The 26,545-nt window shown below is 34.7% G+C and overlaps 1 long non-coding RNA gene across 12 annotated transcripts in view; it reads left to right on the top strand.

Moving 5' to 3' along the window:
* LOC139042275 (uncharacterized) overlaps window positions 1–19,295 on the top strand; it is a 49,089-nt gene extending 29,794 nt beyond the window's left edge. For 8 of the 12 annotated variants that reach the window (XR_011498813.1, XR_011498811.1, XR_011498808.1 and 5 more), the window contains 2 exons: window positions 10,437–10,536; window positions 14,250–19,295. This is a non-coding gene — a long non-coding RNA (uncharacterized lncRNA). Of the gene's footprint in view, window positions 1–4,590; window positions 4,635–10,436; window positions 10,537–14,249 lie in introns of all 12 variants that reach the window. The other 4 variants (XR_011498809.1, XR_011498818.1, XR_011498819.1 and 1 more) reach the window with 3 other exon arrangements.
* The last annotated feature ends 7,250 nt before the right edge of the window (window positions 19,296–26,545 follow it).

Below are 26,545 nucleotides of genomic sequence, written 5' to 3'. Positions count from 1 at the left end.
TCAAATACTACTCATGAAAATCACTGTGTCAGTTGCTCTAAGACTGCACTGTGCGATACGATAGCCACTAGCCCCAACCCCAAGTGGTTATTGAGCCCTTTAAGTATAACTAGTGTGATCAAAGAACTGAATTTTATACTTAAAAAAACTATTTTTTGTTTAGAAATCAAGGCAGTGTATAATATATTTCTATTAACACAACTTTATTGTTTTGTAGGAATACTTTTTACTTTAATCATTGGGCAACCTTAGCTATTGTTATGTTGTAGTGTTCAGGCATTTGCATCATTTCTTTTATTACACATAAACTCATTGTCAACGGACTGATTCATTTTGAATGAATTTTTTTCTGCACACCAGTGAAAACCACTGCAATATATTTATTTTCATACAGTATTCAGACAGCATGAGTTAGTGATAGTTAGGTAAATTGTAATGGTAATTAAATTGTGTGTTATTTTAATTATAATTATTTTTCTAGTTTAGTAATACGTAAGGACAAATTTGAAAATTTAAATTGGAGGTATGCTACTGATGTACAATCAAGAGGAGATACAGAAACTAGTGCCCTGCTGCAAATTGCTACAGAAAGGCAAAATAAAAAGTTGTTTGTCTTAAAAAATATCAAAAATATTAACATGAGGGGCCAGCCTGGTGGTGTAGCAGTTAAGTTCATACGTTCTGCTTTGGCAGTCCCGGGTTCTCCAGTTCGGATCCTGGGAGCAGACGTATGCACTGCTTGTCAAGCCATGCTGTGGCAGGCATGCCACATATAAAGTAGAGGACAATGGGCATGGATGTAGCTCAGGGCCAGTCTTCCTCAGCAAAAATGAGGAGGATTGATAGCAGATGTTAGCTCAGGGCTAATCTTCCTCAAAAAAAAAATTTACCTGAATAATTTTATGAGACATTTTCATTAAATAGATAGTGGATAAGATGAGAAACATCATCTCTATAGTCAAAAAAGAGTCAATGAAATTGTCACCTGAAATATGAACTAAATGTCCAACAAAATTTTATAAATGATTTAACAGGTTCTGATTGGTAACTTTGACCACCTATAAAATGAAGGTCTTAAAGTCTTGAAAAAACAAAAAGAAAGAAAAAAGAAAAAAGAAAGGAAAAAGAAAAAAGGAAAAAAAGAAAGAAAAGAAAAAAGGAAAATATTTTAGATGGAGAGAAAGTAAAATAATTATTTCAGTTAGAGAAATTTTGCTAGAAAATTATGAGAAAAGTCCGAAATATGCAGTTTACAAAAAGCAAAAGACTTATGATTAAGCCACCAAAGAATATATAGAATATAAGATTTTTTTTTAGAGTGTCAAAGATCAATTGATTCAAATTTTGAAAAATTGCAAGAACTTTTCTTTAACTTTGGAAGAGTCATGTAACAAGGGAAATACTATGTAAATAATACTTTGGATATGTTTCATCTCAAAACGCTTCCATATTTATGAAGAAATGTTATCAATTTGTGACCTAAAAAAATTTAACTCATGGGGGCCGGCCCCGTGGCCGAGTGGTTAAGTTCGCGTGCTCCATTGCCGCGGTCCAGTGTTTCTCCGGTTCGAATCCTGGGGCGGACAGGGCCCATCAAGCCATGCTGAGATGGCATCCCACATGCCACAACTAGAAGGACCCACAATTAAGAATATACAACTATGTACTAGGGGGCTTGGGGGAGAAAAAGGGGGAAAAAAAATTTAACTCATGATAAAGATAGTTTTTAAACGTTTTACATCTGCATGTGAATAAACTAAATTTGAAGTTTTGGGGAAAAAAAGTTTATTTGTAACCTAGCTAGACAGAAACGATACCAGAATTTATTTTGAGCTGAAACTTTTCATAAAACTTCAAAGAAATAAGGATTGTGAACTTTTTTATAACATGATTTATTATGCAAAAGGTTTTAATTTTCAATGTAAAATGGATTCAAAAATTACAAGAAAAATTTAAAGAACCACTTATTGATATTAATGAATTTAGAGTTACTTTTCAATTTGTGCAAGGTCTCTCTAAATTTGATCTTAATGTTACTGATTTGATGCAAAACTTGGACTTCGCTTAACTTGGACAGATGTAGTTTTGAAACTGAAATGCTTTTGCTTCTAAGTCAATCAATTCTTATAAACAAAATGAACCAGTTTTGCAATGCAGATATGAATATTAAAGAAATATGATTGGTACTTGACTCAGCTTCTGGAAAATTTAAGTCTGGTTGGAACAACATAAGCATATGAATCTTCTTCTTCAACTGCAAATTTTATTAAATCAAATATTTTGGATGACCATTTAGTGTCTGAATTGAAGTATGTTATTGATGTAAAATGTACATCAGATTTTAAGGGCAATGTGAGAAATCTTAATAATTTGCATAAAGTTGCATGTTTGATAATATTTTAGGTTTATTAGTTTAAGTAAAATATGTTAAAGTTATTTGCATCTGTTTCTTTTTACTTTTTTGAACATGGCGTCTAGAACATTTAAAATTGTGTATGTGATTCACATTATATTTCTATTGGACACTGCTCTAAGAGATAGAAATATATTTGTCTCATTCTCTTCTCTCAGTAATCATATAATATAATGAGGAGAAATAGAGGTTTGTCTAAAAAGCCAGAATGAAGGCACAGAAAGTAAATGACTTTTTTTGTTTATTTTTCCCTAAGTCTTCAGTCATCAAGCAAATACTCAGTTGTTCAATCCAAAAATAAGTATTAGTTGTTTGCTGTAAGCAGAGTGCTAAAACAGTTTTATCTTCTGACATATTTACCATATTTTCCAATAAACTCTTGATGACAGAAAATTGTAGAAGCTCTTCTTGTGGAAGTATCAAGAAAGCATTTGTATATACATGTCTCAAGTTATGAAAGAAAGTTAGAGCTAAAAATATAGACTTTGGGGTCATTGGCATATGTGTGATAATTAAGGGTATGTTTAAGACACAGATGGGTTGCACTCAAAAACAATAGTAGTTCATAAGAGGAACAGGTTATCCCACACCAGAGCAAAAGATCTTCCTGTTTCAGGGAATCCTTGAGATACATTCTGAGAATAGGTAAGATCTGGACTGTTGGGAAAAACATTAAAAAGAGAATATGGCAAGGCCAATGCATAGACACAAGAGTACAGCATATTGTGTTGCATGTAGCAGATATTTTGTATCAGGGGAGATAAGACAAGAATGGAAAATTCTGTCAAGTTATGACTTCTGAAGTTTTAAAATGCTATGTAAAGTGCTATATAAAGAATATGAACAATACCCTATTATCATTAGCAAGCAATTAAGAAAGTTGAAAGGAGAATGACCTGATTATAATAGTGTTTTAGGAAGATTCTTCAGCATTAGTGTGTTGGGCAGATTAAATTGGACAATCCCCAAATGAAGAAAGTTAGCCAAAGTATCAATTGATAAATACATGGATTACAATGTTGGTCATGCACAAAGGAAGACAGATGTAAGAATGATTAAAAATAAAGTTTAAATAGGCCTTAGTGATGGATGAGATATAGGGAATAAGATATAGGGACTAGCCAAGATGAATGATATTTCCAATCTGGCTGACAAGAGGCAATTGAATTTGAGAAAAAAATGTGTATTTTAAGAGTATAATAAATGCCAATGCTGAAAATATAAAATCTAACAGAGGAAATAGGTCACTATCAGAAACATACAGTGGAAATTCTTCCTTAATGAGATGAGAGTTGAAACAACAAGGAAAAATTGTTGCCATGGGAGAAATTAAAGGAGAAACTAGGCAACAGCAGATTGATTTTTAGGAATGCATTTATTTTGTGGTCAGAACAATAAAGAGCCTCAGTTAATTAGTCTTAGTGCTATTGCGACAAGAGGAAGAGAGAAAAGAAGATAGAAGACAAGGAGGTAGACAGAAAGAAAACTTCTCAGGAAGAGAACATAGCATGAAATGTTGAAAATCCTGAGACAAAAGATCTAAGAACAAAAAAAGAACAATGGAGTTATGTCATAAAGTTAGCACAGAAATTGTTATTCTGTACATTAAATTAGTCAAAGACATATACTGTTTATTCTTACGTGGCTTATAAAAGATGAGAATAATGAATTCTCCCAGAAGAAACTAGCAAGAAAGGAGCATCTGATGCTTGGTGAGTTTACTAAATTTGGGATTTATTACATGGACATTCCCTAAGATGTCAACTTTTTGATCTGGAACTCTTGGAGTAGTAACAGTTAACAGTTTTTTAAGAGGTTTATGTCTCTAAAATGTACAGATTCATTTTAGTCTGAATAACATTGTACAGTAATATATTTTCTTATTTCTATATCTTAGATAAAATAGAATTCATTTAAAAGTTGTGTAAAATTACACTATTTTTATCAATTATTCACCACCACCCTCTTTCTGTAAGATTTTGTACCCTACTAATTGCCACGATTTTCAGTTATCTATTGTCATGATAATGCCACAATAATGGCATAAACTGTTTCAAAATCTAATGTCGTAAGACAGCAACCTTTTATCACTTGTGAGTCTATTAGTCTTCCAGACTAGGCTTCTGATCAGGGCCAGATTTGGCTGATCTTGGCTAAAATCATTATGGTATTTGCAGGAAACTGAGGAAGAGGCTGACTTGACTAGGATCGCCTCAGTTGGGTGAGTTGTCTCTTCTCAGGGGGTGACAGGGGTCCAGCAGTGATAGTAAAAGTGTGAAAGTCTCAAGGTCCATGTTCAGAAGTGAAATACCACCACTTATACCACTGTCTATTGCCCAAGGTCAACCACAAGGCCAGCCCCTACTTACAGGGTGGGAAAATATTCTCCATGTCTTGAAGGGAGAATTTAGAAAGTCACATTCCAAGAATTGTGGATACAAGAAGGATAAAAAGTGTGGATGTTTATATAAGCAACCTACCACGCCATGTGATTTTTGTTGGAGGAGAATGTTTTCTTGCTCTGTTGTTTGGTTTGGCATGTGATTTGCTTTGGCCAAAGTACTTTGAATGGAAATATTGAAAATCTTTTCCTCTTTAAGAGACATTGCATGCTTTATCCACTCTCGATCTTTTCTCTCTACCACAAGAACAACTTGTCTCTAACGGGGTCTGTTGAGTAGCTGAAATGCTGTTATTAAAGACACTTGCAGTAGTTCTGTGATCAGACATAGCCATCAATATTTAATGTGAGTGAGAAATAGACCTTTCTCATTGTAAGTAACTTATTTATTTACTTTTTACCACAGCACAACCTTCCACGAACTATATAGAAGTGTTATTGGAAGCTTTATGTTACTAAGCACTTTTTCAACCAACAGATATTAAAAATACAACTTGTTTCCAGTGTCTGCCCTCATACAATAAACATTAGAAATCTGGGTCTTGAAGTAGTCTGTCCCATTAGGAGTGAAAGTAGAATATGATGTGAATCACCCATCTAGCTTTTTTTTTAAAGATTGGCACCTGAGCTAACATCTGTTGCCAATTTTTTTTTTCTTCTTCTTCTTCTTCTCGCCAAAACCCCCCAGTACATAGTTGTATATTCTAGTTGTGAGTGCCTCTGGTTGTGCTATGTGGGACACCACCTCAGTATGGCCTGATGAGCAGGGCCATGTCTGCACCCAGGATCAGAACCAGCAAAACCCTAGGCCGCAGTAGTAGAGTGCGAGAACTTAACTATGGGGCCGGCCCCCTAGCTTTTTTCCCTGACATATAAGTGATCTATTTGTGAGTTTCTTATTTCATTCCAATTGTACCTTCAGGACTATTGAAGCCTTGTTGAGCAAGGAGGCTGCTGACCTGAGAGTCAGAGTGTTAAATTCTACTTTCAAGAGTAAAAGATCAAAGTGGGAGGAGGGCATACGAAAACCAAGAAATATTTATAAAAGAGAATTGAAAGTGTAATATGATACTATTATGTAAACAATGACAAAGGTCTTAAAAACTGAAACTCTAAAAATTCTACTTATTCGTTTTGTTATATCAAAAGTAGAAAGTCTTCTGTTTTCTGTACAAGGAAAAAGTTGCGAACTGACATGCAACTCCCAGTGTGCTATCTTGAATTCACAGAGACTGGACCCTCAAGAAATGGTTATAAATGACAGCTTTTAGAAAGAAAAGAAAAGCAGACAATTGCTGTTTGAAAAGTAGTAAGTGGCTCATAGGAAACTAGCCTAGTTTGAATAATGAATCTGGAGGCTTGACTACCAGGAAAGCAATGTTTTCTTATGTTTCTACAATTTTTATTCATTTTTCCTCAAATGTTTTAAGATATAGCCTTAAGGGTTAGAAGGGAATGAGATAGAGGCAGAAATTTTAAATAGAGTGAGAATGTGGTCAGATGACAATAAAAAGAACACACTTGCACAGGTCTCCTTTCCTATCACCCATCCATTGGTATATCATCCTCATTTGAAGTAGAGAAAAACCTTTAGTACAAATTATCCAGAAATTCATTACAGCTTCAATTTAAAGTAAAATAGGCTGAAAGGGAGAGTGTTGAAACATGTTTATTTTATGGTCTTTGGAAAGATTGATTTAAAAATCTCCAGCAGAATCCTCAGGGCTCTGTCTAATTCTGGGCAAAAATCTATGAAGGTAATACATATCTGGTTCAGGATTGCTGCAAATTCATGTATTTATGGACTTCAGGACATTTGGGAAACCTCAATGATATGAAATTCCTATTAATGAAGGAAAATTTATTGAGCTTCTCTTATGTACAAACCCTCTCCCCTTATGTTTTTTTTTTCAGTATCTACTGTAGTCAAATCACTTTTAGTATCCACTGTACATAGAGCAATGTGTACTTTGAAGAGCAAATGGATGGTTCTTTATATATGACTCGTTAAGACTCTTCGTTTTTTTCCATTTGAACAACTCCCCAGTAAGAAAAGCATTGTGGAGATAATACTAAGATTTATAAAAACATTAGTGTTTTACCTCTTAAGAGGAAAGATATACATTTGTTATGATAGAATCGGCTTTATTGCAGTGACGCCCATCCCAAAAAGTCTCTGTGGCTTAAGACAATTAAAAACAAAATGTTTTGTTCCACTATATGTCACATGAAGGTCTGTACAGGGCTCTGTTCCACACAGACCATTAGGGACTCAGGCCAACAGAAACTGTGTCATCTTTTAGCTACACCATTAGGAATATATCACCTCTGCTGCTCTGGCATAAAATGAGACAATAGAGAGAGGTGAGCTAGAATTAAATGCTTAGGCCGAGAAGTGACATGTGTCACAAATACTTGCTGCCTGTTGGTCAGAACCAGTCATTTGGTCCTGGCTAAGTGAAAGCTCAGAAGTAAAGTTGTCTGCTTACCTAGAAGACAAAAGAAAAAGATCAATATTGGTGAGAAATAGCAATATCTCAGATGTTCAGTAAATTTAAATTAAAAAAATATTGCTGAAGATCTTCTATTAGAATGACATTGTGTCAGATATTATGATGTATATAAAAACAAGCAAAATGCAGTCACTGACTAGAAAACATTCACTTTAACTGAACTAACATATTTATACAAAAATTAAAAAAAAGAAAGAATGTGATATCATATTAAATTTGAAATTGGCCCCCAAAATCAAAAGGTACAATTATAAGGTAAAGTAAAGACAATGTTAAATAACTGTTCACATACATATTCCTAAGACATATTTATTTGATAATAAGAGGCTTATTTAGTCATTTGGTAAAGATTTTACTTTAGTGAACAGTTGTGCTTGTAAAATAAGAAGACAAATCTAGAAAGAATAACTATGTCAACATCACTCCAGACTATATACTATTCTACCACAATAATCTTTATGAATTTCCTCTTTATTAATGATCCATCTGCCTTATGTTAGTTAACATGTCTATCTGAGGTATATGAATCCTCATATTTTTTTTTATTTCTTTATAAGTTCCTCATTCAATTTTTCATTCCTAAATCCTCTAAAGGAGATTTGAAACAATAGCTTTAGAGAAAGCCAGATGAACATATACATCTGGCAGTTCTATAGGATACAAATCAAATCATCCAGAAGAGATAATTCAACAAAATAAACATTTTCTTGAAATAATTTTCTTCTGTCATGTTGTAGGGATACTTTTAGTAAAATGTTTAGCTATTTGTAAATTAGACTTCTAAAATGGGTGTCCACCTAACGATTGTACTTCTTTCTATGTTTTTACATTGTCTTTATTAACATCACATTCTTGTTCCGTGTTTTATGTAGAGAAAGAAAAATTTTATATGGCTCATCTAATACATCATCTCCCAATCTTTCAAATAGATAAAATCTAAATTCAGTCAGCAATAGTATTAAGAGCTTATTCAGGCAATGTCCTGTTTAACCTTCTAATTTCATTTTTAAAATCCTCCCCACAGTTTTCTCTTGTACACCTTGCATTTACTTCTCCATTCTCTGTGCCTACTATCCTTCTCTAAAATGTTCATTCACCTGCATATTTTCAGATCTAATATTACTTATACTTCAAATTCTCAATATAAATTTCTTCTCTGCAGTGAATCTGTTGTTTACTTGCTTATTATCCAACTTATTTAGTGGGTGCTAAAGATTAAGAAGAAATGGACCTAATCAGTTTGATATCTCACTGTACACTCAACATTGAGCATAGGGCTTGGCATATACTATTCACTAAATAATTTTTCTTTTTGAGGAAGATTAGCCCTGAGCTAACTGCTGCCAATCCTCCTCTTTTTGCTGAGGAAGACTGGCCCTGAGCTAACATCCATGCCCATCTTCCTCTGCTTTATACGTGGGACGCCTTCCACAGCATGGCTTGGCAAGCGGTGCCATGTCCGCACCCAGGATCCAAACCGGCGAGCCCTGTGCCACCAAAGCGGAACGTGCACACTTAACCTCTGCGCCACCGGCCTGACCCCTGAATAATTTTTAATAAATAGTTGAACAAAGAAATGAGGCATTAAAGAATGGTGACACCATTGCTAGGAATGCTGGGCTTGAGCAGGGCCAGTCAATCTTTGACAAGAAGGTAAAATTGAGAATAATCTTAATAGATGCATAAGAACATAATAGATGGATACAGGTTACCAAGGAGAATGACAATGTTGCAAAACGTCACATATCAGGGAGACATCATTCTGTCATTGGGAGATCACACTGAATATCATCCTTGTAAGATTTAGAATTTGAATTCAGTGATCTTTCAAGGTTAAGATGAGTAATAGGGCTCTATCATTCTATAAATTAGTAAAATGGACAAATTCCTTGAAAGACACGAATTACTAAAACCGATGAGCAAAGAAATAAAAAACCTGAAGTACATGAAAGAACTTGAATTTTAATTAAAAACTGTCCCACAGAGAAAGCTTGAGGCCTAGAGTTTCTCTCCTAATGACACCAAACACTTAAGGAAGGAATAATACTGATTCTATGTAAACTCTTTCAGAAAATAGAGAAAAGGAAACAATCTTATTACACCAGTATTATTCTGATATCAAAACCAGAAAATGACATTGTAAGGAAAATAAACTATATATTAATATCCCTCATATAAACAGAAACAAAAAGTATCCATAAAACACTAGCAAATTGAATCCAGCAACATATGAAGAAGATGTCATGCATGGCCAGGCTTGGTTTATCCCAGAAATGCAGGGTTAGTTTAATATTCAAAAATTAATCAACGCAATTTACCATTTTAACAAAATAAAGAAGAAAAACTATATGATCATTTCAGTAGGTGAAGAAAAATCATTTGAAAATATTAACCAACCAATCATGATTTTAAAAAAATTCTCAGAAAGCTAGGAATCCAGAGGAGGGATGCTTCCTCAACCTAACAAAGGATATTTCCCAAAAAACAACAGCTGCAGCTAACATCATACCTAACACTAAAGCACTGAATTCTCCCTAAGATTGAGAGCAGATCTTCTCTACTGTTTCTATTTATCATTAATTAGAAATCCTATTCAGTGCAATAAGGCACAGAGAAAAGAAGGCATAAAAATGATAAAGAAGTAGAAATTCCTATTAATACCAGAATCAAAATAATGGTGCCTAATTTTACTACATTATTTGACAATGTGGAATTTCCTCTTCAAACTTTCTATGTTTGGTAAAACCTCTTAATAGAAAGTTTCCATTTAGTCTGACTTCCACTGTCTTGATTCCTTTATTCATTCAATAAATGCCAGACACTATTTTGGTACATGATGCTAGGGATTATCTTTTAGGATATTACTACAGTTTTCTTCCCTGGAACACAAAAAGTTGTGTGATGAATGTTTAGATAATGATCAAGCTTTAGCTTAAGTTGTGACATAAATTACACAGCTGTGGTGTGTTTGTGTGAGGGACATGGGGCAGCTATGGAGCTATAAACCTGGTTTTAGACAGGCCAAGTCTTTGTTACTTGTCTTCATATCCATCGTGTTTGAATGTTACCCCAAAACCTCAGACTTTCTCTTCTCATTGTTCATCTACAGCAATTTTTGAAAAAATCAACACAGCTTTGCCATAATTCAGAAGGAGTCATACCAGATCTTCAATGAATCATATCTCCGCCAATAATATCAGTAATAATAGGTAACACTCTGCCCTTATTATATACAAGATATTGTTCTATAAGATGTACACATGATAATGAAATAAATACCCTTGAAAACTAATAAAGTCAGTTCTATTTTTTTTTCCTATTTTGCAAATAGAAAAGTGATACAGACAGTTTAACTACCTGGCAAAGTTTGGCTTATGAAAGTAAACTACCTTGAGACCTAAGGTGTGATGACTGGCAAATAATGGAAACACTTATCTTTTGTTCACAATGCTCAAATTAATAAATCCCTTTCCATTATTTGTCCATATCTGAATGCTCAATTAAGGTGAAACGTGAGCGAGCTAGTTAATAAAAATAAGCTGCTCTTAATTTGTTCTAGTTAGTCTGGAAGTCGTTCTAAAACAGAATAAAGTCTAAAAATAATCATTTAAAAAGTCTTTTCTCACTTTAATAATATATTTTACTTAAAATGTTATTTTTCTTTTCTTCTTTTTTTTAAGCATTCATACTATTTTGGGAAAACTCTACATGATAAAATGTATTATATGTTGCATGGTATAAAATTTTATTATTCAATAATTTTGAATCAAATTTTATAACTATAATTGTTTATGCTACAGTTTCAAGATTTATTAATTAATCAACATATATTAATTTGATACTGACCCTATTTAGTTCAAAGGAGATCTATGATTAAAAGAATCATTTTCATAAAAGATTATCAAGAAAAGAATAAACAAAAATACTACTACTAATAAAGAAAAAACTAGAGGAGAGATTATGAAGAAAATAAGAGAAACCTTTGAACATTACATTGTCAAGATGTTTCAAACTTAAAAAGCAAAGATCAATTCCAAGAAAAACATAGCTTTCAAAACAGATTCATAAGTAGGTTGAATAGATTTATAACTAATTAAAGAATTTGAATACATTTTAAAATATCCAACAAATAATTTTTAGATGATTTTAAAGTTTAGTTCACCAAATCATCAATAAATAGATAATTCCTATAAACATACAATTCCTATTATTTACAGGCTTTTCCAGAGAACATGAAAAGAACACTACCATTTGTTTTATGAGGCATATAATTTTGTTATCAAAGTCAAATAAAGATGAGATAATCAATCTCACTCATTTATATTGATGTAAAAAATACCCATTTGAGCTTATTCAAGAAGGAATAAGCTTCCTTCAACTTGGGGGAGATTTTACTTACCTTATTCCTCACGTTAGCAAATGGAAGGAGCACCACAAACATCATCTTATAGATGTATAAGAAGCATTTGAAAAACCTTAATATCACTTCATTTTTAAAATACTTTGCAAACTTGGAATACAGTGAATCCTTAACACAATAAATGATATCTACCAAAATTTTATTACTAATATCGGATTAATGAAAATCATTAGAAGCATTTTTAACAATAATAAATGAGAAAAAATGGCCATTGTCATGGTTTATATTGAATGTTTTATTTGTCGAATAGAAAAAATAAATTTTAAAATATGAGGAAATATTTAATATTTGAAAACAAACCAAGCCACAAATTAAATAATTGCCTACCTAGGATATCATGAAAGTTTACAGACAAATTGCTATAATTCATCAGACAATTCACCGAGTGGTTGCATTCAAAAACAAAATACAAGAACCAATTGCATTTCTCTATGCTGAGAAGCCAAAAATCTTGATTGACATTTACCATAGAGCTATGCTTATAGAAATTAAATTAAATCAAAGTAAATGGAGACAAATCATATACATGGACAGGAAGACTCACTATCATAAAGATATTTGTTGTGAAATTGATTAAAATATTCAATGATCTTCAATTAAAATTCCAACAGGGATCTTCACGGAGCTTGCCAAGATAATCATGGTGATGAAGACGCGCACTAAGAGAAACACTCATATACTGCTATTGGCTATGTAACTTAGTGCATGAACTTTGAAAATTCAGGGTGGTATTCTCTTGTAGAGTTAAAATATATATACCCTTTGCCTTTACAAAGTCCTAGAAACTGTTGCCATGTATACCAAGAGACACCATCAAGAACGTTCTTTGCAGCTTTATATTTAATAGCCAGAAAACCCCTAGAAATAATCCAAGTGACTATCACCAGGAAAATGAGTAAATGTCCTGTATTATACTCATCTAAAAGAATAATATACAGTGGTAAAAACTGAGGGATCCGCCCTTCACTAGTGAGCATGGCTAAGTCACAAAAACACAATAAGATAGAAGAATAAATATAATATGGTGTCATTTAAATAAAGTCTATAAACCTACAAAACTAAGATCTTTATTTTATGGACATACATTCATATACGTAGTAAATCCACAGTGGAAAACATGGGAATGAGTAACACTAAGTTTAAATAGTATTGACCCTTTTATGGGAGATAAAAGCATATTATTAAGGATGAACACAAAGAAGATTCAAGGTTATCTTAAATATTCAATTGCTGAATCTGAGGAGTAGATCCACAGGTTTTTGTTTTATTATTCTTTATACATTAAATATACACTGCATATTATTTTTCATGTTTGAAATACTAAGTAATAAAAATAATTTCAAACAAAAAAGGAAACAGAGTAGATATAGTAGCAGCCTGGTCCGTGTGGCATAGGTGCAGAGGAGAAGACATTCTAAGCAGAGGGGCCAGGCACATTGAGGGAACAGAGGTGGCAAATCACAAGAATTTGGGGATAAAAATGCATATCTAACTTTAGGTCATTCCTTCCCCTATGACTAGAATTATCCCTCAGAGAATAAATACCTTATATTTGAGTCTTTACAAAGTGTCTTGTAGGGTAGAAGACTTTCTTGGTTCTTTCTTTTGAGCAAAAAAGTACTTTTGGAGGAAAGATACAATAGCCTAAAATTACCTCAGTCTATGAGAGTTGTAAACAGTTAGAGTTCACCTGAGGGCGTCAGCAGCCAAGAGTTGAGGGATACCGCAATCCAGCTTCCGGTATCTATTAAGAATAGCAGCTCTTCCAATCTCCTTTTCCCTCCACAAATTATCTGAATGGGTCCTAAGAGAATATTAAAATTCCAGGGATCACGGACTCTCATTTAAAAGGTGAAGGATTTTGAAACTATTTAAAACACAGACTCACACATCAACTCTGATGAAAGAATGTAAAAATGCAAATTTCAGTAACCATTGCAAATTGTTGCTTCATGTATGGCTAAACTTAAATCGGGAGATTTAAGTAGCATAATAAACTTAAATTTAAATAAATTTGAATTCACTGATGATTCCTTGTTGATTATCTCTGCTGCCTGTAGCTTTATTTCATTTTTCAACTGAACGAAGAGAAATATCCCAGACTTTGGTAAAGCTATTTGGGTTTTGTGCTGGCAATATTTTGAAAGGCTGAGTAAAACATTGCCGGAAAGAAATTTTTTTGTCTTCACTATAACTGGATGCCACTACATGGAGCTTATAAGGAGGCCATAAAAGCTTTGAAATATTCAGCTTTTAAAAGAATATAAAAACTTTAACTTATGTCTGCTAATTTTCTCCCAGATGATAGCATTAAACCAGGCTTGTATAAGTGTTAGATGACATAATGACTTCATTACTGCTATAGCTCTTGTCCGGGCCAGCCCTCATGAATCCCAAAGAATAAATATTTCTCACTCTAAACACTCCACTGGTGCAAAGGTTTCTGAATCATGAGAAAAGATTTGGTTTTACGTCTTCTTTTACTTGAATGTTTCTTTAAAGCTTTCCCCAGATATTCATGCCTGCCAAGCCTATTCAGAAAAGTACTTAAGCATTCCTGGATTCATGGTGAACAAGCAGAGCCTCATTCCCTGTAATCATACAAAACAGACTCTTTCATTTGCTGAACAGCGTGATGCGGGATTGCGGCAACCGTACGTAGTGCTTCTTGAAGAAAGGTAAGTGTGCTTACTGCTAAATTAACATTCCCTTGGAAAAAAAAAAACTAAATTGTGTTTTCTGGTGGCTAATCACAGAATGGGTAAATTCTATGACTCAAGATAAATACCACCTGCTGACAATAGTTATTTCCTTATTCTCAATTTTAATTAATTACGTTGTCAAAGGTTTTAGCAAACTCTTGGAAGCTGTACCAGAAGTAATGCTCATAAGTTAAATAAATAAGAGTTTACATTGCATCATTAAAACCCAAAAGCTATAATCACACCACAATATGTATTGTCTGATAAAATATGACAGCAATAAATAGGCAGAATTTGCCAAGATATACATTTATGTTGAAATTTGCTTTCCTGAATTATTAAATTGAAGACATGATTAAAGAGTAACAAAATCAAGGGATTTAATCAAATTTCATAATATGCAGTTTTTGTAGGTGAAAAGAAGTATTGAACATCTCTAGAAGCAATAATTAGTATTCCGCTTAACAGCCTACTGCTTATGCCTCCAAAATAGATTGCTTAAATTAAACATATTCATATAGAAATAATCATGTTTGGCAAAAGTCCCTGACCATTTTCTTGAGATTTACAGAGGAAAAGATATATGTTTCATGGTACAAAAATATATTAATAAGATAATATTTACTTTATTTCATTTCTTCAAACTTTTCATAAAATACTATAATTAATTTTGTAGGTTAAATATTTATGGTTTCATTAATATTTACAAGACATTTGTCTTCTTTGTTATACCTTTGCTAAAATTGTTAAGATGTATTTGGCCAACATAATAACTGTAAAGAATTTTGCAGAGATGAGAAAAATTAAAATGGTTATAATGAAATCCCATTTTTAAGACATGATTATTTACAAGTAATTTTGTGTTGTATACATCAAAATATTTAAGAAGGATAAAAACTTTGAGAAATCTATTTGAAAAGCTAGTGTTTGAAATAAAACCTGGAAAGGTCAATGCTTTTGGAAAATGGAGAAAAACCCAGAGAGATGTCTCCTTATGCTCAGTGGTAAGGGTACTACAACCTTGGCTCCCTCATTGCCTACTACACATAGGTTGGTGCCATATTCATCATATTCTCACCTTTCTATAGAGGAAAAATTATTTTATACTTTATGTAGCTGTGACCAAAGATTTCACAAAATAGAGCAGGATAAGTGAGAACAGTTCTTCTCTTTCTCTCTTTTTGCATCAAGCTAGTTTCTGTACTTCATCTTTATCATTGTTGCCAGGCAATGGCGTATCCATCATCCCAGATCCTCTTACACTAACCATTGTTATGGCAGGACAAGAAACTGAACTGTCATCTAGTAGGCGCTCGATAAGTACCTGCTGAATTAAACAAGAACATGTCTTCCTATATCTAAATTGTCATCTGTTGTGCACACGGAGTTTCAATGAAATTCGAAAACGCTTCCTTTCCTTGTGATTTTTGGAGATCCCTTTCATGAGCTTATTTTTATTGAATACATGTTCTACCTGTGAACTGCCAGAAACATTCAGTCAGTTTGAAGAACGAAGAACATAGGAGCAGAAAAACAGCAAAAGCAAAGAAAAAGAGGATAAGGGGAGATTTTTAGTCCTTTTGTTGCTGGATTTTTTCCAGAAGTTTTTGGATGTTTGTCTTTGTCTCAGAGTTATTAGAACACGGCAGGAACCCTTTTTGTTATTATTTTAATTTTTTTCTTATTCTATATTATCAAAACTTGGCATTATTGATGAGACAATCTTAGTTAATAGGTCTTTCTTTTAGAATGAGCAATTCCATTCAAGAAATGATTGTGAGAACCTTATAGTTTTGTATATAACATTTTTACTAAGTAGTGTGTTATTTGATATACAATGAGGTGATAAAGAACATGGTTTTGAAGGTAGAGAGTGTTAGTTCTGGGTCCCAGAGATAAAACTTCAGCAGTTAACTCAATCCTTCTAGGCGTCTGATCCTTAAGTGGAAATGTGAGCTTGCATGCTTGCAAATGTTATCATGTCTTCTAAGACCTTAACACAGTGCCTGGTATATAATAAGCACATGATATGTATTATTATTATTATTATACCTGTAAAATTTAATGAGAAGACAAAATGTCCATAATTGAAAGAGTATGATATAAGAGACAATAACAAATTATACATAGAGCTACTGTGGAAACACTGAAAAAGCAGCTTACTAATATGACAGCATGGTAAATATTTCCCTCAGAGAGAAAATGCTTTCCCTGTAATAATTTTTTGGGTTTCTATTCTTGTATATAAGACACAATTGTAAGTCATACTCTTGAACGAGCAAATGTGAACTGGACAGTAAAGAACCAGAAGGATTTCAACAAATGGAGATGTAGGGGAGACATTTCAGACTACAGGAGGGAGAAAATGTGAAGGAAGGTGTATATAAGGAAGCAAGCTAAGTGTCTCCAGGAATACTTGTCCTGAAGTCAACAGAGTTGGTGAAGAATAGGGCAACGTAAAGGTGGGAGAGTCAACACCAGATTGCAGAGGGGCATCTGTCGCCCTAATGATTACCCAGGTAAGTTCAATGGTTTTGGCTACTTGTCACCCACCATTTAATGTGCATCCCTACTCAAACATATCCCACTGGAAGGAGAAAATCTATTTCAGCCAAAGAAGGGATATTCTTGCTTCAGTAATTTACTAGTAGCTAAACTGCCCTGCTGGAACCATTAAACAAAATCTAAAGATTCATTTATGGTACAAAAAATAATATCATCTCTTCATCCCCTGCTTGGGTGGAAGGTACAGGATGCTGTGCATGGGTGTGGGTGATTCCGGGACTCTATTGAAGAGGAGTACTTTCCTGGAGGCCTCTTACCAGCATTCAGTCAAATTCCGCCTCAAGAACAGAGTCAAGGGAAGCAGTCTTGGCGGGAGAAGTTTCTGATAATGAGAATAGACTAACAAGAGCTGTCCAGAGATGTGCAAAATCCCACTGGTTCGCTCCTCAATTCCTTGTACTACAGTAAGTTTACTCGCAGGCTCAAATACCTTGAGAGACATCTAGAGGAGTCTTAACAGGCCAGAATGAAAAATTATCATTCAAAATACATCGTGATTTTCAGTGAAATGCAAAGCACAATTTTAACTATAAATAGAGCTCTCCAGAGCTCAAGGTTCAAATGAGGTCACATTAACATTTAACTCAACTCTCACTCATTCTTGTTGTCCTCCCTTTCTTCAACAGGTCTCCAGGCCCAGGTGAAGTACACAAACCAACGTTTGTGCTGCTTTACTAGGGTAAAGCTTTGCCGTCCACAGTTCCTGACTAATGGCCAGCGCTACTTCTCTAGTCATAGCAAGAGCCAGGGTTGCTCTGCTGGCCCCCTGGAAACAGCCCTGCCTCCAATGATCTCTGATGGGCAAACATCACAGCTTCACCTTGCTGTCAAGAACAACTGTAGTTTGCTGGGTTGAGTCAGCAGAATGCAACAAGGGGAAGATTCCCACCATTTTGGAGTAAACTCTTTCAAAGCAATGTTGGGTTTTTCTCAATGATTTACGAATAGTTTTTTTGAAATTTTTCTTATAGTCCCTTACATGTACACAGGGCAAGACCAAAGCCAAATTAAAGAAATAGAAATCATAAACTCTGAAGAATCTCTATTCCTCTTTGGATTACTAAGAATTTGTTTCTCAGTTGATGCTATTTTGCTAGGCAACTTCCAAAATTTCCTAGAGCAAAATTTCTCTCACGACATTTTCAGGGGCCACATCAATAGACTTCTGCCAGTTTATCCCATTAATTTTCAGCAACACAATTGTGGATATCGGGACTCTAATAAGTGGTGCAGATCCAAGAGAATCTTTGCCTCCATATGAATGGAATTTTATCAGGTTGGTCCCATCAGATTTCCAAATATGTCCATAAATACCTAAAATCCTAGCAGTGTACAGAGAGAGCTAAATTCAAAATGAGAAGGTTCCTGTTACATTAAAAATTATGCAGATGACCCAATTTAAATTACTCATTTATCAAAATCATCCTATTAATTTCTAATGTTCTTCTATGTTTGGACCACAGTGAAAAGTAGTGCTTAAATTTACTTCATCTCCAGAAGAGTAATCTGAGTCTTTGAATGATACTGTACGTATCATCTACCAGCTGCTTTTGAAATAAAGTTGTGAAGTATTAAAACATGACATTTAGGGTAGTAAAGGGTTATGTCTATCATCAATCAATTATAAAAAATAATATATTCCAAATATGAGGCTTTGTGGTCATTTCTTCCTGCAAGTTAAATAGTAGATTTAGCTGTCTGAAGTCTATTTTAGGTTGAATTATTTTTTCAGGGTTTATGAGAACTAACTAGAGTAAGAAGAGAAGGCAAAGATACTTTTGATGATGGCGAGAATGGAAAATAATGAACTTCTCTAGGAATAGAGTGAAGAATACTTTTTGTTGATGATTGGATATATGAGGTCACATAAATTTAAATGCAGAATCAAGTCCAGATGTGGGCAGGAGACAGCACAAGGGTCTTAAGTACTTTGTATATTATGACCGTAGAGGATAGTAAGAATTCCTGTGCTGTACAGAGCCATTCTTAGTAATCACTTCACTTGTAATAACCACATACTGGATCATGCTTAATTAATAACACTGTCTTATAGCAAGAATAATTTTGATGTGAGTCAAGCTGTAGTTAATATTTCTACAATGTTTTAGAAAGAAAGCTCTATACTAAGGTCACAATGAAAGCACTCTTCAGTAACCTTCGATTCTTTTTTTAAGCTACTATACAAAAATGATAAGATTTGAATTCTTTGTGAGGGCTAACTCAAGCTTCCAGATCTTGACACTCTGAATCCAACTTATCATTAAAATTTCATTCCTTTTTCCTTTAGCCCCAATCAGACTGTTCTCTTTTTTGTCCTTAGAAAAATGTGTTGCTCACTTCCATGAATGTGTCTACAACATTTTTTTTTATTCGTCGAATGGTCACTCCTGTCTGTCCAGTTCCAAAAACATTCCAGCACAATTCGTACCAGCTTCTCAAAGAATATCAATAAAGACATCCAAAATGACATTTTTCTCCTTTGAAATTTTCCCACCCATTTACTCACTGTATCACTGCTTTAGCAGTGAATAATATTATTTTTGTGACCTTTTTTGCATTATTATTTACCGTTTCAGAACTTTTTAAAACTTTCTCTTTGTATTATCCTATAATTAGATTGTAAAACTCAGGAAAGCAGGACCTCAGTATGCGTTTTAATGTTATACAGCACCTTTGAACATAAAAGCCCTAAGTAGTCATTTATTTTTAAATGAATATGATCCCTTCCAATTAACGAAAATATGCATACCATTCTCCAGAGATAATTGTATAACTTGGATCATAATTGGTACTGTGAGAAAGAGAGAAATGCAGGATTGAGGTATGGTAAATGTTCCCCACCGAGTTTCTGTGGAGAAGATAAACTTCAAGTAAACATAGGGTTTATAACCATAAAAAAGCAATCAAGGACTCTGAAAGTATTGAGTTAAAGCCGGGATAACTTTTTGTTAAATATAGCATGAATTCATCAATTATTTAGGCCAATGATGTGAAATGGAATCATGAGTATGTGAGGCCATGCCATATATATCTTCATGTTTCTTTCTGCCTTGAATGCAAGGCCAGGGGGAACATTTGCAACTAAGGAACATCAAATTATTTTCATATTTGAATGCCTACTGTGTTCTTAGCACCAAGTGAACACACTAGAGGACACAAAGGAAAATGTAATCCCGTATTTGCTTCCTCTAGGGAGCCTGTGATCAAAACTACCACATTGAACTGATTGGCTGAATAAATAGAATTTGGTAACTTCAAATCAGATTTCAGCTGAACTGAATAATAGCTGCGAAGATGCTTACTAGACCACGTCCTCAGCCGGTCATTTCCTCCCTGCCGCCCTACTACTATATATAGCACTTTCACTTCCAATGTTCAAAAGGGCCAAGCCTAGGAACCACTTGCTTCCGAGTCCCACGTCATAGCTGATCGGACTAGCAGTGCCTATCTGACGCAAGGGGAGACAAGCAGATTCTCTCTCTCTCTGGAATTTGAAATTGATACAGTGAAAGAATATTTTTTGTTGATGATTGGATATATGAGGTCACATGAATTTAAATGCAGAAGCAAGCATTTCAAGGTCGCTGTGGTGAGCTGTGCGCAAGCAGGTGGGTTGCCTAAAGAAGACTTTTTGGAAAGAGAGTAGAATTAGGCACACAGGCAAAGAGGCCACACAACCCAGAGAGGGAGTGAGCACCATCTTGGTTCTTGATGACTTCCCAGTTTCATATTCAAGTCTCTCAGGAGGCCCTGCATATGCTTCCCCTTTTACTCTATGAGTCACTCCATATCCTTCCAATAAGTTCCATTATTTTGCTTAAGCTTAAAATTTAGTGTTTACTCTAGCTTGATCACTGACTTATAAAAAGTTATATGAGTCTAAACTGAATTAAAGCAATATTTTATACTACCCTTATGCTATCACAATAAAATGAAAGTTATTGTTTGCATGTTTTCCGTAATTCAAGTAATTGATAGTGATAAACACTTTTGAAATGTCAGCTTTGATATCATTACAGAATCATAGTGGCATTCAACATTCGAAATCTTGCACTGAATAAAAAATTTTTGCCCAGAATAATTATGTGATAAGTAACATCTGTTGCTCAAATGTTGGGATAATCTAGCAAATATTGTGTATTAATAAGGATTCATGGTTCTAAGCAATAAAACTCAACTCTAAATGATTCTACACGAAAAAAGGAGTTTAATAAAAGTATATTGACCCAGGAATTCTCCTCCTAGGTATTCACTCCAAAGAAATGAAGACACATGTCCGCAAAGAAGACATGTGTATGAATGTCCACAGTAGATTAATTCATAATAGCCCCAAACTGAAAACAAATAAAATACACACCAGCGGGAGAATGAAAAAACAAATTGTACCATTTCATACAAAGGAATACTTCTCAGCAATAAAATAGATATGAATTACTGCCCCTTGTAATAACATGGATGAATTTCAAAAATATTAGATTGAGCACAAGAAGTCAGACACAAAAGGATGTATACCATATGGTTCCATTCATATAAAGTTTAAATCACCAAAACTAATCTGTACATATGGAAGTAGAATAGTGCCTCCCACAAGGGAGGGCATTCTGATGATGAAGGGGCATGGAAAACCTTTAGCAGTTATGAAAATATTCTATACATTAATGAGGGATGGTTAAATTGGTGTATATGTACATTTAAGTTCTGTACATGTTAATCTGTGCAAAATATATATCAATGATTAGAAAAAGGATATTGAGTAGCTTCCAGAATCATTGGGAGCTGCTGTAGACTGAATGTTTGTGTCCCCCCAAAATTCGTATGTTGAAACCTAATCCTCAGCATGATGGTATTTGGAGGAGAGGCGTTGAGAAGATGGTCAGATCATGAAAACAGGGCCCTCAGGAATAGGATTGGTGCTCTTTTATAAAAGAGACCCCAGAGAGCTCCTTTGCCCTTCTACCACGTGAGAACACAGCAAAGACAGCTGTCTATAATGCAGGAAGCTGGCTTTCACCAGACACTGAATCTGCCAGTTGAATCAGACACTTGATCTTGGACTTCCCAGACTCCAGAACTGTGAGAAATAAATTTCTGTTTTTTATAAGCCACTCAATCCATGGCATCTTGTTATGGCAACCTGAATGGATCAAGACAAGGGCCTTTCAGAACAAGAGACCGAACCCCTTATAGATCTTCTTTGATGAGAACACAAAGACTTTTGTTGTAACCACTGAGCTCCAGACCCAAGCACACACCTAGAGATGAGTGCACTTCTGACACACACATATATGTGTATGTATGTATATGGTGTGCACCTATGCACACGTTTTTATGAGTGTTCCTCATTGCATCTGACTATCTCTGTAGTCCCTGATGCTACAGCTGAGCTCGGGGACCCAAGGCTCTACTTTGCAGCTACTACTATTGGTAGTGCCACCATAATCCATCCCTCTTGTGTCAAATGCCTATTGAGTCAAGTGTGGCACCAGTGTGTCTGATTCTCAAAGTCTGGGCACAAACCTATGCCCCAGAGAGGCTGAACTCTAGTATCCCACAGCTCAGGTTCCCTCCCTATCAGATTCACGGAGTGGGAATATTCCAAAGAGGATGTGAGGTCTGGTTCTTTGAAGTGAATATCACTTGGTATCCATGAAATCCGTTTTCTCTTTTGTCATGGGCATGTGGCAGAACTATGTTTCTTTTGGGTATTTTTTTTTTTTTTTTTTTTGCTGTTGGCTGTAGTATGTGTCTGAGGTCTTTCCAGTGACATCTGAACAGGAATAACGTGCACCTTGCAAGACTAGGCTAAAAGAGAATGGCAGGGCTCTTCGGCACTCTCTTTCCCCTTACAGTCAACTGGAAACCAGAGCAACCTTATTTTGACCATATGGTGATGACAATGTCCTAGAAGACTGAGGAGCAGCAAGACAAAAAAGACCTTGTCCTTGAATGACTGCGTAGGTAACAGCCACCTGACAATTGGAGCTTCATTTCAGGCTATTACCTGAGAGGAAGATCAACTTCTACCTTCTTTAATACAATTCTTCCAGTGTCTTATCCTTACCTTAACATACACTCAGAAAACAATAACTAATAGCTAGGATAGTATTCTATGTTTAGTTGTAGTTATTTCACCTACATTATGCCTATGCTATTGGTCAAAAAGAAACCAGTAAGCTATAGTAGTCACTTTAGTTACTATCTGTATTTTATGTGTTCTTTGGAGATTATTCAATTTAGATTTACTTTTAAAAGTAACCTTTCTTGTAATATATTTGAAATACCATATATATTATCAAATGGACACATAGTGGCTTTTCTTTGTTATACATTCATGATTCTTAAAACTGTATTTTCTAGCCCATATTAGCGTTTTGGAAGATATGATATCAGAGTCCAAACTGTTTGATTACCCTACATTTTTGTACATAGTATTTCTTTTGCCCAAACTAATCTTCCCTTTGTCCTCTTCTAATTGGCAAATTCTTATTTATCATTCAAAGCCCCGGTCAGATGCAATCTCCTTTACAAGGTCCCCTAAGCAGTTTTCTGTATTATCTCTGCCCTGTCACTCTATTTATATGTTATTCCATTTTCACAAGCCCTCAATAATTTTCATTGTTTCTTTATGTCTCTGCCTCCCATGTTGAATTGTGAGTGCTAGTGAACAAGCTCCATTACACCTTTCTTTTTTGATATCCTCTGACACATTTGTGGCACAGTTACAAATATTTTCTAGCTGAATCTTATTATACTATAGTGAAATTATTAATATATTCCTATAACGTAGCAGTAAGCATGTTTTTCACTTGAGTGGTTGGCATGAAGTAGTGCTTCTTAATATTTCTCCCAATTCCAGATGTCCTTTAAAGTATATCTGATTCTGTTCCGCTCCCCTCCAAAACACAACATGAAACAAAGGCAGAAAGCAAAGATTTTTATGCAAAACTGCTCAATATCTGTAAACTAAAATATTCATATTTGACGATCTTGTTATAAGCATCAATCCTTCCAATTTTCCCAATATCTCACGACCACCTGCACTTTGCTTTCCTGAGTTCTCTCAGTATCTCAGTCTTGGTATCTTTTTTCCTCCTACCCTCACTGACTTGTCCTTCTAGGCAAATGAACTATTCTTTAACCAGCCCATTCAATGTTTGTATCCTTCTACTATACAAATCCAAAATATTCCTATACCTGGTTACATTCTAAAATGTCTTTTTCAGACCTAAATTGGAACAGTTGAGTGCTACTGGGAAAAGAGTATGTTTCAAATGACTGTGCCAGCTCAGATTAATAATTGTAACTCTCTATAATCTCATGAAAATTCTTATTAACATTTTATTTTATTATTTTATCATTTTTACTGTAAAACATAATTGCCACCATCCCCAAAATTTTCTCCACTCTCTGAATAAACAACATTCTTTGACATTTCATCAAGAAGAAACCTCATTATTCGTAATCTCTTAAATTCTTTCAGACTTGCCACTTAACATGATTTTAATACTCTTATTTACATATAGTGGACATGTAACAAACTAGACATGGTTAGACTGTACAATTTGATATGCTTTGAAATATGTATATACTAATGAAATCATTTCAACACTCAAGGTAATGAACATATCTGTCACCCTCAATTGTCTGCATGCCAGTTTGTAATTTCTCCCTCCTGCTTCTTTTGTCCCCTCTCCCTCTTCCCAGGCAATCACTGATCTTTCTGTCACTCTAGATTAATTTACATTTTCCAAAATTTTGTATAAATGGAATCATTCAGTGTGTAATATTTTTCTCTGGAGGGCTTCCTGCACTCAGCATAATTATTTTGAGATTCACGAGTGCTACTTCTAGCAATAGTTCATCTTTTCTTGTTGCTGAGCTGTATTCCATTTTATTGATATACCACAAGATTTTTATCCATTCACTAGTTGATGCACATTGAGTTGTTTTCAGTTTGGGGATATTAGAAATGAGCATCTGCATAGAAGTCCGTGTATGGACAGATGCTTTTAATTCTCTTTGGTAGGAGAAATATGGTAGGTATATGTTTAGCTTTTTAAGAAACTGCCAAATTGTTTCTCAAGGGGTGATATCATTTTCTACTTCTATTAACAGTTTTTAGAGTTCCAGGTGCTCAACGTTGTTGCCAACATTTGGTATGGTCAGCTTGACTTTTTTTTTTTAAAGATTTTATTTTTTTCCTTTTTCTCCCCAAAGCCCCCCGGTACATAGTTGTGTATTCTTCGTTGTGGGTTCCTCTAGTTGTGGCATGTGGGACGCTGCCTCAGCGTGGTCTGACGAGCAGTGCCATGTCCGCGCCCAGGATTCGAACCGACGAAACACTGGGCCGCCTGCAGCGGAGCGCGCGAACTTAACCACTCGGCCATGGGGCCAGCCCCTCAGCTTGACTTTTATCTATTCTAATAGATGTGAAATGTTCTCTCATTGGGTTATAATTTGCATTTCCATTATGGTTAATGACATTGAGCATCTTTTCATGTGTAACTCTATTGTTAACAATCCATAAATCTGAATAATAAAGTGTTTAAATTTTTTACCATTTTTCACTGGGTTTTTGATTTTCTTATTGGGTTTAGATACTTATTTACGTAATCTGGTAGCAATATTAATCCAATTTTGTTCTCCTTTTTGAATTTCTTTTGGCTGCTTCTGATCTTTTGTATTTCTACCTAAATTTTAATATCAGCTTATCAATTTCTTCAAAGATCCTACTGTGTGATTGGATTGGATTGAATCTATAGATCAATTTGGGGAGAACTAATGTCTTAAAAATATTGAGTCTTCAAATCCATTAACGTAGTATATGTAGTGCATTAATTGGCTAGGACTGCTGAAACAAAGTACCACAGACGGCATGGCTTAACCAACAGAAATTCATTGTCTCACAGTGCTGGCAGCTAGAAGTCTTGAGTCAAAGTGTGAGCAGGTTTGATTCCTTTTAAGGGTTGTGCGGAACAATGTGTTCCAGTCGTCTCTCCTTGACTCGTAAGTGGTCATGCTCTACCTATGTCTCTTCACGTCATCTGCCCTTTATTTATGTCTCTGTGACCAAATTTCCCTTTTTTATAAAGACATCAGTCATATTGGATTAGGGCCCATCCTAAGGACCCCATTTTAGCTTGATTACTTCTGCAAGGAAGCTCTCTCCAAATAAGGTCACATTCTGACTACTAAGGGTTAGGACTTCAACATATGAACTTTGAATTTCAACATAATTGAACCCACAACTGTAGCTAGTGGCTAATATAATGTACAGTATAGCTAGAAGATCTCTCATCACCAAATTAAAATATTTGGCTCTTAAATCATTGGCCAGAACCTGTCACATGGCTCTTACTTCAGTGACTGTGGGAAAGTGCAATGCAACCCTGTGTCAGGAAGGCAGGGAACCAAAAGTATTTATGGATGGCACTAATGATCACTTGCTCTATTATGTGATTTACAATATTTTTATAGTAAGCAAAGGAGGAATTAACAATCAAGGTAAGATACTGGTGATCACATTCTTTT

Source organism: Equus asinus, chromosome 27 (assembly GCF_041296235.1).
Source record: "Equus asinus isolate D_3611 breed Donkey chromosome 27, EquAss-T2T_v2, whole genome shotgun sequence".
In the NCBI taxonomy this organism is placed as follows: Eukaryota; Metazoa; Chordata; class Mammalia; order Perissodactyla; family Equidae; genus Equus; species Equus asinus.
This window is presented reverse-complemented; position numbering and strand designations above follow the sequence as displayed.